Below are 21,862 nucleotides of genomic sequence, written 5' to 3'. Positions count from 1 at the left end.
TAAAAATATTCCCCAGACCATAACGTTCCTCCTCTGGCCTGGACCCTTCCAACGACTGTTGCAAGGTGTTCGCTTTCAGACGTTTCACTCCGTACGGAGCATGAAATATGATCATCTAAAAAAACCTCCTCTTGCCGTTTAGTGGACATCCAGTTGCGATATTGGCCTCCGAATTCCAGCCATAGTCGCCGGTGAAAAGCATACAGAAGGGGTGCATAAACCAACCAGGCGTCTGCTGTGGAGGCCCACCCGCAGCAACGTTCGCTGAACGGTCTTTGAGGAGACACTCTTGGTGGCTTTAGTAGCCTCTTTGTTCATCAGGGTGGTCAGTTGCTCAATATTCGCACGTCTGCTCGCACGTAAACATCTCCGCAGTTGTGTTCACTCTGGTCATTTATGGCCCGTGGTGCAGCACAATCCCCTCGGCGCCGATTTTTGAATAGCGCCATTTTGCCACGCACGGTATACTTCAACCACGGTGGCACGCGTGCACTTCACAAACTTAGCCCTTTCGGAAATGTGCCCACCCTTGGCCCGAAAGCCAGTGATATGCTCTTTTGGTTGTCAGATAAATCGTTCTGTTTCCGCGTTACGACAGGGACTGCACTATTTTCCATGTCCCACCTCCACCCCCTACTCTCCCTCCCCCCACCTCGACACGCTTCATGTAGCTTCACTGCTAGTGCTGCCATATGCCGCCTGAGAGTGGTTATTGGACGTAGACTTCCAACATAAACGGTGGTCACACTGATCTGACTGAACCGTATACTTAAACAGCTAGTTTACATAAATCCAGCGGGTCTATTCGTCTACCCGGCATCTGAGAAGACAACGTATTCTGACAAGATAATAAATGCGTTCTAACTGAAAACGAGAATTGCCACACCTCGGCAGTCGTAACGGACTCTATTCGCAAGTTCAAATGGTTCAAATGGCTCTGAGCACTATGGGACTTAACTGCTGTGGTCATCAGTCCCCTAGAACTTAGAACTACTTAAACCTAACTAACCTAAGGACATCACACACATCCATGCCCGAGGCAGGATTCGAACCTGCGACCGTAGCGGTCACGCGGTTCCAGACTGTGGCGCCTTTAACCGCTTGGCCACACCGGCCGGCTATTCGCAAGTAACCAAGGTCTAGACCGCGGGTCATAGTCTGTGTGCAGGATAGTACGTCTTTTTCTTTTTTTTTTTTTCTTTTTTTTTTCTTCAAATGTTCTACAATTTTCCGTTCGATATACGAGGATACGCCAGAGGCTGATAGTAGTGAAGTAATTATACTGTTGCCTTCGACTCTTAAACATGCCACTACTTGCCATTTTTAGAAATGGAAATGTCGTGTGACTACGGCCTCTCCTCGGGTAGACCGTTCGCCGGGTGCAAGTCTTTCGATTAGACACCACTTTGGCGACTTGCGCGTCGATGGGGATGAAAATGATTAGGACAACACAACACCCAGTCCCTGAGCGGAGAAAATCTCCGACCCAGCCGGGAATCGAACCCGGGCCCTTACGATTTACATTCTGTCGCGCTGACCACTCAGCTACCGGGGCGGACAGTTTTAGAAATAACGCATACTTTCACAAGTAATTTTAGTGCTTAGTTGAGACAAAGGCTCAAGTAAGGTATTACGTACAATGAGTATAGACACCGTTTCGAGGTTGAAAATTTTAAAATAGAACGATGTAGCATTTCTGTGTGAAATGGGGTTTACGTGATCGAAGTACGTACCGAAATGCTGTAGTTAAATTGACGTCTTGCGGAATAACCAGTTTTAAATATACTGGCAGCTTCATTAAAGTACACCGAATTGTTAGACATGGTCTCTGAGGACCGCGCACATAAAACTCAACCTTGTTTTCGAATTGTGCGTTTATAGGTACCTGAATACCAGCATAAAGAATTGTAATGAAACGTTGAATCCAATTACGTACACTTCTTCGGTGATTGACTTGGGGCGAGTTGGTAGTCGCCAGTGTAAAGGTGTCTGATCTTGAGGTGGTTTTGAGATCTAGGCATCAATGCAAAGTGTTCGTGCGTCATATCACGATTTATGATAAGAGACACGCTTGCTGCAGCATGTAAGAGATATCTCAACTCGGTAAATACATTTATTGCACATTCAATGTCTCAGATTGTAACTGTGTAATTGCGCAATATGGAGAAGCGAAGACCTTTCTACGTGCAGCGTTATTATGTGTGCGCTCTCTCTCTCTCTCTCTCTCTCTCTCTCTCTCTCTCTCTCTCTCTCTGTGTGTGTGTGTGTGTGTGTGTGTGTGTGTGTGTGTGTGTGTGTGTGTGTGTGTCAGATTTGTACATAAGTAGCAGAATTTTTGTCTGCTTAATTATACGTTATTCGATTTAGGATGGTCATTTGGGGCTGCCGAGGTCCGCGACCTGTTTCTTTACGCTTGGTTTTACGCTTGTTTATCTGTACTTCTTGTTAATCCATTTATCTATTGACATAGGAATTATATATAACACTGCCTGATCTCCCAGCAGCTTCGCTTTCGGCCTGTCCTTGTGTTTTTCTCGCTGATACTGTTGTCTGTATGGAATCTGTAAACATGTAACGGTAACGGAAGACTAACTTTTTCTGTTTGTAAAGTGTGTGGAAATACTACGTGTGATTATTAATTCTTAGTTTGTGAAGTGTGTCACAAAATTATTATATGTGTAGGAAGTGGAAGCCACTGCAATGGCGTTGGTTAAGATTTTATACATAATACATGCAGGGGATGGACAAAAATTTGGATAAATTCGAGAAATGTATGCTTGAACATGATGCTAGCCAAACCTGCAGGTTGCACTGCTGTATTTCACCTGCGCAGTGTCCTCAATACGTTGCAAGCGTCAGTAGTGATCGGGACAGTGTTCTGTATAGTTGAGTGCATTATGTCGGAGCTAAGTGAATTCCAACATGGGTAAATTGTTGCTGCTCGTATTGTCGGTGCTTTCGTAACCAACGTAGCCGAAGTGCTTGGTATTCACAGAGGCACCGTATCGAAGATGGATATCGCTTACAGGGGAAGCGGAAAAACATCATCCGCTAAGACACAGCACGGATGTAATATTATGTTGAGTGATCACGACTGGAGTGTGATTAAAGACGACTGTGACGAAAAATCCTTAACAGATTAGATTAACGGAGTACAACGACAAAGTTCAAAGAGCAGCACGTTTTGTACCATCGAGAAATAGGGGAGTGTGTGTCAGGGACACGATAAACGATTTCTGGTGGACATAATTGAAATACAGACGTTTCTCGTTGCGGCGAGATCCTCTTACGGAATTTCAGGCGCCAGCTTTCTCCTCCAAATGCAAAAATATTTTGTTGACGCCGACCTACATAGAAAAAACTATCGTCATAACAAAATAAGGGAAATCAGAGTTCGCACGGAAAGATATAGAGATTCGTTTTTCCCCCGCGTATAGCCGACCGGAGTGGCCTAGCGGTTCTAGGCGCTTCAGTCTGGAACCGCGCGACCGCTACGGTCGCAGGTTCGAATCTTGCCTCGGGCATGGATGTGTGTGATGTCCTTAGGTTAGTTAGGTTTAAGTAGTTCTAGGGGACTGATGACCTCAGATGTTGTCCCATAGTGGTCAGAGCCATTTTTTCCCCCGCGCTCTTAGACAGTGGAATAGTAGATATCTGCCAGAGGGTTCATGGAACCACATTCACAATAATTCTGTAAGTGTGTTGTGCAGAGTATCCACGTAGATGTTGACGACAGCTGCAAAAGTCACTGCAGATCCGACTGTCGTACTACTGAATACCGTCAGCACCAAAGCAATGCGAAGGGAGATTCATAAGCAGGGAAGTACAGAACGAACTGGAACTCCAAAACTACTCACTCATCAGTGATGCAAATGCCCGTAACGGAAAATGTGATGTCGAAACCATAAAAGCTGGACCACGGAGCAGTGAAAGACATTTGATCGGATGAGGCTTGTTTCACATACTTCCCGACTCCTGGCCGGATTTACGTCCTAAGAGTGAAACACTGGGGCGTTAGGTAGTGATCTGTGCATGGACCCTGTGCTTCCTCTGGAAGGTCGCATTACTGTAACGATTATGTGACTGTTTCGGCTGATCAGGTCCATCCTATGGTACGATGTTCGTTCCTGAACGGTGATGCTGTTCTCACAGGCGACAGGACCCCTGTTCACACAGCCCACATAGTCCAGGAGTGTTTTGTGAGAACGAGGATGAATTGTCGCATTTCCCCTAGCAACCACTGTCACCAGATCCCAGTATTACTGAGTCTTTTATAGTCTACTTTGGAGAGAAGTGTGCGTGATCGCTATCCATCTCAACTATCATTAACCGAACTTGCCACTATTTTTGCAGGAAGAATGGTATAGGATCCACTTGAAAACCATATAGGACCTGTACTTATCCATTCCGAGACGACTGGAAGTTGGTTCGAATATAAACGGTTTTCCTACACCGTATTAACCGTGATAATCGTTGTGTGTTTGGTGTTCTTGTGTATTTGTCCACCCTCTACGTATATCTTTCGTATTTTCTCATACTGTCTATTCAGTCACAACCAGTGTGATAGTTGCAACAGCAATTATCTGGTGAGGTAAGTTGTAAATCTTCCCTGAGTTGTTGTTAACAATCACTTTCCTGCTGTTCCGGATTTTTATGATTGTTCTTTAAACGGTTTACTGTATAAAGAACAAAGAACCATTCTATATGAGGTGTGACTAGCGAGCTGTATTTCATATCTTCAGATTACAATGATTTATTATTAATTCTTTCCTTTCTCAGACGTTATGTCTGGTTAAAAATGGAAAGTGACGCGGACCTTGATCAAGCGTGACTTCCTTTTAACTGTACGGTATATGTTACATTGCATTTAGGAACTTTCGGGTAATTGAACATGTATCAATAATTACAGATTTCTGTAGTTGTATATACAAGTTTGGATGTAGCTGTATTGCGTTGATGTACTGGTGGATATTGCGTGGTATGACTCCTGTAGTTGATAGTATAATTGGTATAATGTCAACTTTATCCTGATGCCACATCATTATTATTATTATTATTAACCACATGTACAGTGAATGAAGTGATTCGCCGGAAGACAAACAAAGTAAACGTAAACCGCAAAAATCACATTACAGGGGATCCCTACAGTCGAACAAATTTTCATTCATAATTTCTGCATCAGTGAATCATATTTTTAAATGGCAGACATCCGAAGTAGCTGATACATTGGGCTATGTACTTCCCAACATTAAATGTCGAAATGGGTTTACGATAGGACGGTCTGCAACTGCAACATTTTTATCTCCTACTATTGTACTTCTGGAGAACGAATTGCGACAGAGAATTACGAGAATATTTGATAAATACTCTGTTGTTCCTTGACAAAGTTTATTTTTTCCTCGAGAGGCAATGGTAACATATTACACGTTGCTAACTTCGTTACGTGGTGCTTAGAATTATGTGCGGCTGAATTACGCCTGCCATGGCCACTGAAATGATTCACATATTATCGGTTTCTCAAAAATGTCTACTGTACGGACTGTATTTCTTCACACGTAATGCCTGATGGAACTTTTGGAGCGCAGTGATTAGGCTACGAGCCCCTACTGTGCCGTTTTTGCGCCCACAAAGACTGTGCGTCAGTTCTTAATGGCTGGTTTACCTTCGTTTACTGTGAAAAGAAAGTAATATAGTCCACAAATTTTCTGCCCTTATTGGTGATTTTAGACAACATAAATGGATGTCATGTATGCCCTTCCATCCACTGCACGAAATGGCTTTTGCAGCACCGACTTCTGGGTACACATTTTAGTAGTTGTAGCATGAAATTACGAAAACGTTCAACACGAAACACAGAGTAACGTAGAAATTGAAAAGTACTGTGATATGTTGCTGAAGAAACATCATAGCATTCCATTAACTCAAACACGAGGTGGGTATCAGTTAGCACCTCATCAGTAATCCTATTCTGTGTATGACTGTTAACTCACAACTAACAGGGGTGGGGAAAAAAAGTCTCGGTACAGAAACGAGCAGTACTGAATCTATGCTTGAGGATGAGGAGTAAAGTGGCCATTAGTCTTCTGTAAAGTTACTCTTTGGAAACAAACAATACACGTAGCCCTTACCGTTCTGGTCTCCCAGCCGATTCGGCGACCGGTTCATTTCTGTGGCTACTGTTGCACACATTTCTCGCATTAATGTTGAGAAGTCAGTTTGGGAACGCCCTCAACAGTTGTTGTCCCATATTATGAATTATAAAAACTAAGGTGAAACATTCCACGAGCTGCTGAAATTTCTCGCTCCTTGCGTACATCAACTACGAATCGCAGCTGTGCGACAATATATGCTGACACCTGACATGTATATTCACTTTTTTCCTTTATTTTGAAATACACACGTGGTATTTTACATTTCTTGTTTGTGTAATGTCTGACGCTATCAGTTAACGTACGCTTAACCGAGCGAGATGGTGCTGTGTTTACCACACCGGCTCGAATGTGGGAGGACGAAGACTCATCCAGTCATCCAGATTTAGATTTTCCGGGACTTCCCTAAATCGTTCCATGCATATGTCTATGGTTTCTTTGAAATGTTTCCCATCCTTAACACAATCCAAGATTGTACTGTCTCTAATGACCTCGATGTCGACGAGACGTTGAAGCATGATCTTCCTTCCTTTAACTTAATGAACTTGTGAGCACTAGAAACTTTCTGGGACATTAAAACTGTGCACCAGAGCGCGATTCGAACCCAGAACCTTGTCTTTCTCGGTCAGTGCTCTTATCGAGTCAAATAAGTAGACACGACTCACAACCCCTCCTCAAAGCTTTATTTCGCTCAATACCTCTCTCCTGCTGTCCAAATACGACAGATATTTTTCCGCGTACCTTGCGGGACTAGGTCCCCTTGAAGAAATTATATTGCGGATGAATGTATTAGCTAATTACAGCGTCGCTTCTGGTTCAGTGTCACACGCAACAGACGGAAACGGTGTCCTGGATTTGTGCTGTCAACCGATCCTTTCTTCTAGTCCAGTTATGCCATAAATATCTTTTTTTCCCCTGTTCTATTCAGTACCTTCTCGTTAGTTACTCAATCTACCCATCTAATCTCTAACATTGTTCCGTAGCACCACATTTCAGAAGCTTCTGTTATCGTCTGGTCCGAAATGCTTATGGTCCACATTTCACTTCCGTAAAAGGCTATTCTGCGTACTGATATCTTTAGAAAATACTTCCTAATATTTAAATATATATTACATGTTAATAGATTCCTCTCTTTCAGAAATGCTTTCCTTTCTCCAATCAGGCTGCATTTTATAACTATTGTGCTTGCATAGCAATCAGCTATTGGTTGCCCAAACAGCTACACCCAGCAGCTTCAGTGTCTCGTTTACTTATCTAATACCCTGGTTTAACTCGATTACATTTCATCGCCATTGTTTTACTTTTACTCGTGTTCATCTTAAAATCTCTCTTAGCACCCATTCCGAACAACAGATAGTCAGATTCCTTCACCGTCTCTGATCGATTTACAGTGTCATCGGCAAACCGCAAAGCTTTCATTTCTTGTGCCCGAAATTCCTCGTCCATATGTTTCTTTGGTTTCTGTTGCTGCTTGCTCAATTTACAGATTAAATACCGTCTGGGATAGCCTGCAATCCCGTCTCATTCACTTCTCCACCACTGCTTCCCTTTCATGCCCTTCACCTCTTAAAACTGCAGTCTGGTCTCTGCACAAGTCGTAAATAATCTTCCGCTCTCTGAATTTTAGCCCTGCTACTTTCAGAATTTCAATTAGCGTATCCCAATCGACATTTTCAAAAGCTAAAAATGCTATAAATGTAGGCCTGACTTTATTTTCTAAGATAAGACAGGGTCAATATATCCTCACGTGTTCCTGCATTTCTGCGCAACCCGAACTGATGTTCGCCGAGATATCCTTTTACCACTTTTTCCATTGTTTTGTAAATTCCTGGCAGTATTTTCGAAGACAGACTTAATCAGCTGCTAGTTCGATATTATTCACAGCAGTCAGCTCTAGATCTGTTTGGAATTGGCATTATTACATTCTTCTTAAAGTATAAGGATACTATGCTTCACTCTAATCTTGCGCATGATGTGGAATAGTTCGGTCCTGGCTGTCTCTTCCATGGATCTCAATCATTCTGACGGACTGTCATGTACTACAGGGGCCTCGTTTCGACTCGGGTCTTTCAGTGCTCGGTCACATTATTCTCGCCGTATCGTATAATCTAACTCATCTAAATACATGTTTCTTCCCTTTCCATAGTGTCTTAAAGTTCGTTTGCTTGTATAGCCCTTCCGTGCACTCTTTACAGCTTTCAGCCTTCCCTTCTTTGCGTACCACTCGCTTGCCATCTGAACTCTTAATACTCCTGCATTTGCTACTCTTTTCTTCAAAGAGCTTTCTAATTTTACTGTAGGCAGCAAGTATTTTTCCTCCAGTCATACGTCCTTCTGCACCCTTAACATTTGTCCTCTACCGTTACTGCTAAGCCATTTTGCATTTTGCGTCAAACTTTTTGATGCCTGTATTCTCTCACTTGTTTCATTTGAAGCATTTATTTCGTAAATCAAATTCAATTCCTTGTGCATTATCCAAGGATTCCTGCTGTGCTCTTTGTCTTCATACCTTTGTGATCCTAGGCTGCCTTCATTATTTCATCTCTAAGCTACCCATTCGTCGTCTTTTGTGCTCCTTCCCTTGTTCGACAATCTTTGTCTAACGCTCCCTTTGATACTCCAAACGACCTCTGGTCCCTTCAATTTATCCACGACGTATACCTTAAATTCCTACCTTCTTGCAGTTTCTTCAGTTTTAACCTGCAGTTCATAACCCATAAACTATGGTCAGTGCACATCTCCCCTGGAAACATTTTGCATTTTAGTATCTGTTTCGAATTCTGTGTTATTGTTATCTACGTTATTTACATTTCTGTGTCTCCAGTTCTCTTCCACGTACACAAGGTTCTTTCGCGCTATTTAAACCAAGAATTTGTCACGATGATTAAATTATGCTGCGTGCAAAATTCTGCCAGGCGGCTTACTTTGTTTCGTGCTCCATCCCTTGGTCTCTTCCTATCTTCTTTTTTCTTTTCATGCTTTTTCCTACTACGGAATTTAAGTCATCAATCCGACTCAAACTTTTTTCAGCTTCATTTGAATAATTTCTTCTGTCTCATGTTACATTCTTCCAGTTTCTCCATTTTCGGAGCTGGTTCGTATACAAACTTCGGCGATGGGTATTGGCTTTGTTTTCATCTTGGTTACAACAATGCATTCACTGTGTTGTTAATAGCTTAGCCACATTCCTGTTTTCAGTGCTAGACCCATTCCTACGTTACCCATTAATTGACTTCGTATTTACAACGCTGTACTCAAGTAACTTGAAGCCTTATTCTTCTTACCACCACATTTCACCACATTCCCACTATGTACTCAGACTATCCATTTTCGCTTTTAAATTCTCTTATCTTTCTTCCCGATTTATGGATCTAACATTCCACTCTCCGCAGAATTCCAGTTTTGTTTGGCCGGGTATCCTCGTGAGTAGTTCCCACCCGGAGATCTGAGCGGGGGACTGTTTTATCAAAAATGATGCCATCAATCATGTAACCGTACAGTGGAGCTGCATGCCCTCGGGAAAAATGACGCTATTAGTTTCCACTTGCTTTGTCATCCAAAGTACCAGCACAGCAAGGCGATGGTCACTAACATTACAAGGCCAGATCAGTTAGATCATACAGATTGTTGCCATGAGACTACAGAAAAGGCTGCTTGCGCCTCTTCAGGAACCACATCTTTGTCTGGCCTCTCACCTCTGTTGTGGTGGCACCTACTGTACGGCAATCCGTATCGATGCGGGCAGGCAAGTCGTACCACACCACCTCGGTAAGGTCCATGGTTCATGATACCCGACCCTGCTTCCGCCCATGGCCCCTGTCATACTCCGTTCGCACATAATGCAAGGGAAGAACTGGTCTTCCAATTATACCGTGAATTTGATATACTCGTATTTTTTTTTTCGGAATTGGTCAGATTATTTTTAAATAGCCTTAGTTCCGCTTTCGGAGATCTCTTAGAGTTCTATTAAACATTTACTCGGACATTCACTAGATAAGCTCAAGGCGAAGCCTTTGGCTCCTGTCCAATTATTGCCTGTCTTCCTTTGATTCGGACTGATATTTGGAATTAGCAGGTTCCAGATCTGCGCTCGGATTACATAATTTCAGTGGCGTTTGTCAAAATAACTGCAGGCAAATAGCAGAACTGTGGAAGAATTTCAGGAAGCTAAAAGAGGATAAAGTACTCTCTGTACCCTTTTTTACAGGTCCACCGGGGCTGTTTTGCATAGGCTGTCGAGCTGGTTCCTGTTTAGATTATTGAGCGCTCGTTCCCTTTGCAGCGGCTCCCCCCTTGGCAGCGCCAGTGCCACAGAGGCTGACCGTCAGACACGGCATCGCGTGTATCCGCCTAGTTACAAAACAGTCACGGACTGCTGCGGAACAGCAGGCGCCACCGCTGAACCTACTGTCTGTCGCTTATTGCCAGTTTAATCCTCAGCGCCAAAACATCTCCAGCCCTGACCCACATCATACAACGTGCAATTAATTAGATCCGTGACCTACTGCTCGAAGCAAATCGCCCCCCTCCTCGCGTAACAACAGCTGTCGTCATTTGTAAGTTACCACGCATCGTTAACAACACTAAAGAGTTTTCGTTTCTTTCCGTGTTAGCTTTTCCTGCATAGCGTCTTCCTCTAGCATTAGAGGCGTTTCAAAACTTTAACAAGGAGAGTTCAGTGCTAACTACTGGTTGGACATAAGCTTTATCTATCATTCAATAATAACCTATGATTAATCAGAAAAAAATTGGCCTACATTGATAGCGTTCTCCCGGATGAAGTGTAGGAAAGGGGAGAGCCGGAGAAGGCCCCATTACGTCAGTCTCTGAAACAATTTTCAGAGATAGCGAACGGCGCACTTCTCATTCCATGTTTCGTTCGTTACAGTCGTTGATAGTCATTAAACACATAACCGAAAGGCGCAATTTAGAGAACCATCCATCAGTGCACGTTAGATTACGGTAAAGCTGGACAGTTGTCTGCAAATGGCCTTGGCATGCACCTATGGAGCATGAAGACGTTTCAGTTGGTGGGGGTAGATTGCTAACATGTGCCTACAAAATCGCTTGTAAGATATCTACATGCCCTGTGGTGGTATTGCACTGACTCTCCATGTTGAACTAACCTTAAAATAAGCTATTCACGATACACTACTGGCCATTAAAATTGCTACACCAAGACGAAATACGGGTGATTAACGGGTATTCATTGAACAAATAGATTATACTACAACTGACATGTGATTAAATTTTCACGCAATTTGGGTGCATAGATCCAGAGAAATCAGTACCCAGAACAACCACTTCCGGCCGTAATAACGGTCTTGATACACCTGGGCATTGAGTCAAACAGAGCTCGGATGGCGTGTACAGGTACAGCTGCCCATGCAGCTTCTACACGATACCACAGTGCATCAAGAGTAGTGACTGGCGTATTGTGACGAGCCAGTTGCTCGGCCACCATTGACCAGACGTTTTCAATTGGTGAGAGATCTGGAGAATGTGCTGGCTGGCCAGCAGTAGAAAATTTTCTGTGTCTAGAAAGGCCCGTACAGGACCTGCAACATGTGGTCGTACATTATCCTGCTGAAATGTTGGGTTTCGCAGGGATCGAATGAAGGGTAGAGCCACTGGTCGTAACACAACTGAAATGTAACATCCACTGTTCAAAGTGCCGTCAATGCGAACAACAGGTGACAGAAACGTGTAACCAATGGCACCCCATACCATCACGCCGGGTGATAAGTCAGTATGGCGATGACAAATACACGCTTCCAATGTGTGTTCACCGCGATGTCGCCAAACACGGATGCGACCGTCATGATGCTGTAAACAGAACCTGGATTCATCCGAAAAAATGACGTTTTGCCATTCGTTCACCCAGGTTCGTCGTTGAGTGCACCATCGCAGGCGCTCCTGTATGATGCAGCGTCAAGGGTAACCGCAGCCATGGTCTCCGAGCTGATAGTCCATGCTGCTGCAAACGTCGTCGAACTATTCGTGCAGATGGTTGTTGTCTTGCAAACGTCCCCATCTGTTGACTGAGGGATCGAGACGTGGCTGCACAATCCGTTACAGCCATGCGGATAAGATGCCTGTCATCTCGACTGTTAGTGATACGAGGCCGTTGGGATCCAGCACGACGTTCTGTACTACCCTCCTGAACCCATTGATTCCCATATTATTCTAACAGTCATTGGATCTCGACCAACGCGAGCAGCAATGTCGCGAAACGATAAACCACAATCGCGATAGGCTACAATCCGACCTTTATCAAAGTCGGAAACGTAATGGTACGCATTTCTCCTCCTCATACGAGGCATCGCAACAAGGTTTCACCAGGCAACGACGGTCAACTGCTATATGTGTGTGAGAAATCGGTTGGAACCTTTCCTCATGTCAGCACGTTGTAGGTGTCGCCACCGGCGCCAGCCTTGTGTGAATGCTCTGAAAAGCTAATCATTTGAATATCACAGCATCTTCTTCCTGTCGGTTAAATTTCGCGTCTGTAGCACGTCATCTTCGTGGTGTAGAAATTGTAATGGCCAGTAGTGTATAATTCAAACACTTTTGGTCGCCTTCGCTGACGCTTCACTGTTAAATGGGCATATCGTTAATCTTCATTGAACAATGCGTACATAAAATTTCAGTTAATACTCAGGGTGGCCGTTCTACTAAGTGCTTCGACAGAAGTGTGCCCTTTCTGGGCTAGTTCCTATTTGATATTTGCCTCTGTTAAGCAGTCCGCAACTGAGGCTGCAGATCAGAACTCCGAACTCTACCGCTCGCCTTCAGCGACAACATAGGTTATTAAATTCTTACGGCTGCCACAGATAACGAAGTGGAATAAAGATCCGTCACAGGACTAATCATTCTTCATGGGTTTGCATGTGCAAGCTGTAGTGTTTTCATAGTATACTGCCTATCACGTGATCAAAATGGAATAAGAAGCTGAAAAAATACTTTTCGTCGAAAGCAATTCTACATGAGTTGCACTTGTAGCAGATGTTTTTGGTAATACAAACAGAATTAATTTATGTGTGTGTAGGAGATCCGTATTCCAAACACTTAGAGAAACACTAAGAAACAGCTCCACGGATGGAGTGCATTCTATAGCTTTCTGCGAACAAAGAAAATGTGTTTACCAGAGCAGAAATTTTAGTCTTAAGTTCATAAACCGACGGCAAAATGGAATGTAATACGTGATTTTACGTACTCTCTCAAATGATGAATATATTTTTGGCGCAGGAGAGAGTAAAATTTTGTGTAATTTTTTATTCGGCAAAGAAGCCTGTATAGTGTATGAACGAACATGTTAATTTGTTAAAAAAAAAGGCACCTTGACGCACGCTGCTTGGTGATATAGTTAGTTACATACACTTTTTGTTTTAGATGAAATTACATTCTCGGCTATCTTCAGATCCTATAGCTCATAGGTGGTCTTTACTAAGTAAATAATTTGTATAACGTAGGACTCACTCTTCTCCGTAGAAAAAAATGTATTTTTTATTATAATTTCAGTTTAAATTTTTCTCATGCATACTTCGCTCAACATGTGTCTGAATCATCCTTTTCATGCTGTAAAGGGTCTAATATGATAATCTGAAATTACCGCTACAGTTCTAAATATTTGTCTGGATTGGAACTAACTGTAGTAGATGCTTCTAGGCAGAGCGCGAAGCTTCAGGTTTTAACAAGACTTTTGTATTACTAAAGCTTTACAAAAGCTTTGGAAGTGCCTTTCTGCAGTAGCTATGAGAATCGACATTCGTATAATTAGTTCCTACTCAGCGCATCTGTTTCTGATGAAGTGAACTGTAGCTCCTACATTGTTTTAAGATTCTGTTGAGACAATGTTAGATTCTGAAGTATCTGTTAATTAGGTTGTATGTTTTGAAATCAATCCACGCCGTACTCATTGCTCATCCAGGACGCAGTACAGAGCAAGATAGGTCTATTTTTAAGACGACGAATTCGACTCTCTGTAGGCGGGCTTTAAATCCCCATTTCACCGTATGGATATAGATGTTCCGTAGTTAACCAGATGATTTCAGGCAATGGTGCCATCTAATTCCGTTCTAGTCACCATCGTTCTTTGTAACAACGACAAAAGTACGTAAGCGCAGTGGAAAACGTTGAAATGTTTCGACGGCTATATCAATAATGCGTTACTTTTAGTTATCCTCAGCAGCGCGCATTTAGTACGGGAATGAAGTAAGAAATTAATTGTCTTTCTTCAAGCTACTTGAAACGGTGACCAAAATTATTTGCGGTGAATATAGCGCGGATATGAACAACAAGAGGTAAAAAGAAACAATTGTTTGCGCGCAAAAACACGGTTTGTTTTCTGCTAACAAACAAAATTAGTCGCGCGCGTAACCGCAAAGGCAGAAATTCAGCATTGCATTCGCCCAACGTAGTATGCACTTAGAAATATCCAGAACTAAATTAAAACTTCCGCTTAGAGCTGTCCAGCACATATCCTCTTCACTGACAAAAAATAGAATTTCTATACTCGACCAGGGAGGTTGAACTAAGTAACTGTTACAGCAATCCACAGACATGAAGTAGCTCTCTGGTACTGGTTCGAGCGTGCCGACGTAATGAGTCTATGTGCACTATGTGATCAAAAGTATCCGGACACCTGGCTGAAAATGACATTAAAGTTCGTGGCGCCCTCCATCGGTAAGCTGGAATTCAATATGGTGTTGGCCCACCCTTAGCTTTGATGATAGCTTCCACTCTCCCAGGCATACGTTCAATCAGTTGCTGGAAGATTACTTGGGGAATGGCAGCCCATTCTTCACTGAGTGCTGCACTGAGTAGAGGTGTCGATGTCAGTCGGTGGGGCTTGGCACGAAGTCGGCTTTCCAAAACATCCTAAAGGTGTTCCATAGGATTCAGGTCAGGACTCCGTACAAGCCAGTCCATTACAGGGATGTTATTGTCGTGTAACCACTCCGCCGCAGGTCGTGTATTATGAACAGGTGCTAGATCGTGTTGAAAGATGCAATCACCATCCCCGAATTGCTCTTCAACAGTGGGAAGCAAGAAGGTGCTTCAAACATCAATGTAGGCCAGTCCTGTGACAGTGCCACGTAAAACAATAAGGGGTGCAAGCCCCCTCCATGAGAAACATGATCACGCTATAACACCACCGCCTCCGAATTTTACTGTTGGCACTACACACGCTGGCAGATGACGTTCACCGAACATTCACCATACCCACACCCTGCCATCGGATCGCCACATTGTATACCGTGATTCGTCACTCGACACAACGTTTTTTTCCACTATTCAGTCGTCCAATGTTTACGCTCCTTACACCAAGCGAGCAGTCGTTTGGCACTTACCCGCGTGATGTGTGGCTTATGAGCAGCCGCTCGACCATGAAATCCAAGTTTTCTCGCCTCCCGCCTAATTCTCATTGTACTTGTAGCGGATCCTGATGTAGTTTGGAATTCCTGTGTGGTGGTCTGGATAGCTGTCTGCCTATTACACATTGCGACCCTCTTCAGCTATCGAAGGTCTCTTGTCAGTCAACGGACGAGGTCGGCCTGTACACTTTTGTGCTGTACGTATCCCTTCACGTTTCCACTTCACTATCACATCGGAAACAGTGGACCTAGGGATGTTTAGGAGTGTGGAAATCTCGCGTGCACACGTATGACACTACTGACACCCAATCACCCAACTACGAAGTCGGCGAGTTCCGCGGAGCACCCCATTCTGCTCTCTCACGATGTCTCATGACTACTGAGGTCGCTGATGTGGAATACCTGGCAGTAGGTGGTAGCACAGTGCACCTAATAAGAAAAACGTTTGTTTTTTGGGGATGTCCGTTTACTTTTGATCACATATTGTATATTACTGTTTGGGTGAGGATCCACTACTTCATGTTTATTAGCGCTCACGACCGCAGAAAGCATATGGTATAACAAAATGTAAACAAAATAAAAAATTACCGTAAAAAACGTTAAGTGAGGTACAAAGAATAAAAGGTTAAAGTGATTCTTAACAACGAAAGGGAACGCTACATAACAAAATAACTGTGAGCACGAGATTCGTTTAAGATGATACAGGGAAAGCAAGGGGGACTTCAATCTGGATGGCTGCACGAGAATTTGAACCTAGTTCCTCCTGAATGAGAATGCAATACCTCGACTGCAGCGCCACTTCGTCCTATAATACATTTTTCGGGAAAATGTGTTGCCACAGAAGACGACGACAGTTCAGTCGTCTCATCAGGCAGCGTGCTGTAGGCCCAGCACTGGTGGACGCGTCGTTTATCGTAACAGAGCCGATTAACTGTAGCCACCACCCACACGCCTGATACGCGGATTGGCTGTGATTACCGAGTTTCAGATTAGCGCACACATGGCGTAAAGCTGCCCGAGCACACAACTGACACTTTCCACGCCGAATATAACAGTAGATACTTTATGGCTATCGGTTTTCGCTTATTATCGTATTCCATCCTTAGAAAAATTGATTTAGGAAAGGAGCACCACCTTGTAACGTGTTATCTTGGCTCTGTTGCTGTTTCACTGATGTTGTTAATATGCAGCTAAGCAGTAGCATCTGGAAAATGTTTTGTGAATTTTCTTCAACTTCTTCCTAGAATGTGATCTGTTATTTCGAAAGATCCATCTTCGCGTATGTGACGCAGTATCTGGATTCTTCTTACTTTTTCGTATTTCCTCTTCCAAGGCCTTGAGCATATAGTGTTTCTATTAAAAACGCTTGGTAGCATACTTTCAAGGTCTTCAATAGGTTTTGGTCTTTTTAAGCACGCCTATCTCTCTTCAAGCATTTTCTTCTGCATCCCATGTCAAAGTTTACCGGACAGTTCTCTTGCTGTCTTCTCAGGGTTAAATTTGTGAGCTAGACACTCCCATTCTAATACTGCGCAAGATGTTTCAGCAAATCCAGAGTCAATCTACTGGTCATCATTTGAAGCTTGTTAATATCAAAAGCCTCTTCCATGACATATTTCAAATTTTCTTGGTACTTCAGACACATTGCTTTATCAAAATCTATTAGCATTGGCAGAGGTCAAAATGTTCTAGAGATTGATATCTGCAGTAGCTTTCTCGCTCTTAAATGTGCTCGTAACAAGCAGCTTTCACCAGCCTTCTAACCTTGGTTAAAAATGTTCCTACGTTGCCAGCTACACAACACGATCAACATGTTCATAGACTCCTCTCATTCGTAATTTCATATTACTTCTGAGGTTTCTTTCGTCAGTTATGTTCAATTCAAACAGAAAAAGTGGTAGGCAGTTGTTTCACAACTTCCCATAAACCAAGAGTATCTTGTCACGTCACCTTCATTCTGCCTAGTGAATGCCAGTTTATTTGAAGACTTGAATTTTCCGCCCATTGATCTTGCCGAATGGTTTTTGCCATGTAATAGAGGAGGCATAAGCTTATTCTCGGACTTAGTGGACTAACGAGAATCATTTCCGAGTTACTCCTCTGATGTCTCTAGTTCCACTTCCTGTCCTGATTTTCTTATAGAACTAAGTTGGTAATGCCTTCTTGACCTATTTCACTTAATTTCACACGACAAAAAAGTACTTAAGTGAAAACCTAGTCATTATTATTCAATATTATCCTACGAACTGCGGATGCAGGCCTACAGGCGCTTTGCGTATGTCTAGAGCACCGGAAGGAGTTAGACACCACATCTCACTGTGGACTGTAAACACAGTGGTGAGCGTACGGAATAAGTCCTTGAATATGTGATTGGCTCTAAGACGTTTGAACTGTAATGGTGAGTAGAAGGGCTGTACTCGGGTTGTTTAGGCCCCTAGGCTGGGCCTGTAAAGCGGGCAATACCAGAGAAAATTTTATAATGAACAACCTGCGAAAACATTTTGCTTTAAAAGCCTATCACATAGCGTTTAACTTCTGTTACTCGAGTGTATAAATTTTCACTATACAATTGGGTTTAATGAATAGGAGAGATAAAAAAAAGATTCGTTTAATACTTGGGCGTTTATTATTACGTCGATTAGTTTTTATTTTACGGCATTCTTCAATAGCATATTACAGAATAAATACAATAACAATAACGTGTTATTGCAAAGAGAGCGATATTTCGCTGTCGCATTTTTGTCAACGTACAGTTTCCATGCCAGTTCTGTGTATTACGCTTCAATGAATACAGGCGTCACAATTATACAAAAGCAAGGCCAGAATATTAGAGTATTTCCAGTTGGTACTATTATAATAATTACAACGAAAATATGTTCATGAAAATACATTCGTATTTATTTGTTTCATTTCCCGATTTCCCGCTAAAACGCTCGCGGTGGTCACGTGGCCTTGTTGTGCCTTAACGAGTCACAGAACTGTCTCTCACACCCTGTGGACCGTAAGATACCCTGCACGTTTCTTGCAATATCGTCGTAACGAATAAAGTTAACTGAAAATGTTTTTTCGCGGCTTCAAGCACTAAAGAATCAGCCTCTGACGATAGGAAGACAAAATATTTTATGGGCCCTGTATTGGAGGGAATGAGTTACGGAACAGTCAGCTTTCTACAAAATTGAACTCACTTGAAACTGCGTTTTGTTTCCAAGATGTGGTAGGAGTTTGAAGCGAAGGAGCGCGTGGTTTGAGAGGTGAACGCTGATGTACTTAGCATCAGCTGCTCACTGAATAATTCAGCGTACAAAAATAATTAAGTCTCTCTCTCTCTCTCTCTCTCTCTCTCTCTCTCTCTCTCTCTCTCTCTCCCGATTGCAAGGCGCCCGCACCGCAGTATTAAACGAAATACTTCTTTTACTTCCAATTTTGATGGTGCTTGCCCGACATAAGCTACACGAAGCCCAGATGGCCTGGGCGTAAATTCCGCCGAGATGAGTAGCAGAACCGAGTACGTTGTCCTGAAAGATGGGAAGGACGCTTGTCAGAGATAATGGTGACGTCATGAGTGCCCCCGGAAAGTGCGGTAGGACGTTCCTAGTTTCCATGTAGACAAACGGTATGTCTGATAGGATAGGCAGCCATCAGACACTGTTTGCTGATAACGCTGTTGTGAAAGGGGAAAGTGCCGTCGTCGAGTCAGGGTAGTTGGTTTGATGAGAACGTCTTCGCCAGAATGTCTGTGGGATGAATCGAAGCTTGCTTTAAACGATAATAAATTAAAGTTGAGGAAGATAGAGAGGAGTAACGTTCCATTAATATTCAAATATAGTTTGAATGTATGCTGCTTGATTTTCTCGTCGATTGCATATTCACGCATAACGAAGTGACATCAAATAACACGAACACGTATGACCAATTGTAGAGAAGGCGAATGGCCTACTGTGTGTTACTGGGGGTGTTCTGGGAAGTAGAAGTACACTTCGCGAGAACCGCGTGCAGAACACTTCAGTGACTCATTGTTGAGAACTGCTCGTTTGGGTGCCCCAATGTGTCGGATTAAAGGAAGATATCGAAGCAGTCCAGAGGCGTGGTGCTAGACTTGGTACCGCTCGGTTCGATTAGTATGCGAGTGTTACGGAAATGCTCTGTGAGCTTAAATGGGAATTCCTGGAGGGAAGAAGACCATCTTATTTTGCGGAACGCTATTGAGGAACTGCAGAGCACCAGCATTTGCGACAGACGGCAGAACGATCCTGCTGCATGTAGAGTTCATCTTTTGAAAATATCGTAGCAACAAAATAAAAGGGAGACTTGGGCTTGTACACAGACTATCACTTTTTGCTCGCTCCGTTTACCTCTAGAACAAGAAAGGGAGACATCAGCAATGGCACAGCGTAAATTCCGCTATGCACTGCATAGTATCTTGTGGGGTATACATGTAAATGTAGATCAGATTTCGAAAGACCATAATCGTGCCTCGTGTGTGAGGTCCATATGTGTACTGATGCGTACAGTCCAAAGCAACATTGTTGTCTTTGACTATAGAACAAAATCGCGCATTTCTTTAAAAGAGCGGCGTAAGTTATTCCTACCTGTTCGAGGTAAGGCATACTTCAGACTAATAGCATATAATGCCTTATTTCTTAGTAGTTCCATTAGGACTGTGAATACGAATTCATGGCTTTGACAGATTTAGAAACTGCATTTGGTATCTCATCAAACTGTGTTAAAAGGTTCCTGTGGAACGTCTTGATAATGTTGCGTTTCTGTTGTGCATTTCGAAGTTCATTTACAAGTGGTACATTGATCCAGTGGACGAGGGCCGCCTTAAGACTACGCAGCAATAAATACAGTATTTAAGAATAAATATATCCTTAAGTAATGATAGCTGCTCCACTGTAGAAGAATAGGATCTCTCTGGATTTCTCATTTTTATTGCACAATCACATGGACTTTTTTTTTTTTTTTTTTTTTGACTACTTAATATTCCGCAGTACGATTCAGTATAAATCACTTGTGAAACACATTCGAAGTTACAATCAGAACAAATTATCAGTAATCGTTTGTTAAGCTCATAAATGAGAAAAGTGTTAACAATTGCATACTGAGCATCTAAAAAGCATTTTATGGTGCCTCAGATACATGTTTTTAGAGAATGTCTCCGTATTTAACATTCCATTTTGAATCCGGAATTTAAGTTTGTCAGTACTGCTTTTCTCGAGGTCTGCGAACATTCGTCGTGAAATAGTGGTGTCATCTTACAAATAAAACATACCACGTCAACACCCAATGAAGAACTAGCTTGGAGTAAAGACACAACTGACACAGTTATTACGTTCCGATGTTCCGAGCTGATGACGATGAATGCTTCGTTTTGCAGATAGTGATTTTGTTCGGCACTACACTTCACACGATGATGATTAAGTGGTTGTAAAGTGTTAGCTGAGTAAATAAATTCTAAATAAAAGAATTCACTTTCCTGTTATGAAAAAGATGGAGAATGATAATTACAGCAATGGGTATTCACGTAATATAAAAATTTCAGGTATGCAGATATTACTTGAATTATTTCCAAAGACCGTGCAAGATGTGTCAGCACGCTGTAAACAAATCGTGTGAAAAAGATTTAGTAAGATAGCTGAAAGTCCATAAAATTGATAAATTTACACTTCCCCATCATTACTGAAACTCTGTATTAGCATCACGGAATCACCATGTATGTAATACACTACTCATAAAAACCGATAAATTGCAGATGACAAACTGGAGCAAAATATCAGCTGCACTGCATTTGATAGACAGCCTTACAAACACCAATGTGATACTGAGTTAAAAATTTTTGTTAATAGTGTTGGGAATATTAATACCATAATCCCAAAACTGTGTACATTATTATGCAAAAGTTTCTACATTATTATGCAAAAGTTTCACTTGTTTTACAGAAAATAAATGAACCCACTGGCGACAATGAAAATTAAACGAAACATGTTTGTGTGTTCGACAAGAATAATTTGTTTACTCAAGGTAGAACTACATTTCCATAATTGTCGTAACTGTATAGCTAGATCAACATTAAACATTAAATGCATCAAAATTCAGGAAAGGGCTCGATTCCAACAAAAGGCAATATGTTTACAGGGTGAAGCACGTGGCCTAGACACAAATGATCATGACTGAACGCATGTTTTGTAACTGATGTTTTCTGTACGTGACGATGGTCTGTTGCTTTACCAAAACCGGTAGTTCTAATAAAGTGACATACTGCTCACGTGTCAAATAGTGATTTTTCAGAGATATTTTGAGGCGCTACGCACAAGACCTGCATATTTGTGCCGCTTT

General features: G+C 42.5%; 1 protein-coding gene across 8 annotated transcripts in view; it reads left to right on the top strand.

Moving 5' to 3' along the window:
• The window catches only part of LOC126236693 (oxidation resistance protein 1), a 785,360-nt gene that overhangs the window by 309,176 nt on the left and 454,322 nt on the right, over positions 1-21,862 (top strand). The gene's annotated exons all lie outside the window — the stretch shown is intronic.

Source organism: Schistocerca nitens, chromosome 2 (assembly GCF_023898315.1).
Source record: "Schistocerca nitens isolate TAMUIC-IGC-003100 chromosome 2, iqSchNite1.1, whole genome shotgun sequence".
In the NCBI taxonomy this organism is placed as follows: domain Eukaryota; kingdom Metazoa; phylum Arthropoda; class Insecta; order Orthoptera; family Acrididae; genus Schistocerca; species Schistocerca nitens.
This window is presented reverse-complemented; position numbering and strand designations above follow the sequence as displayed.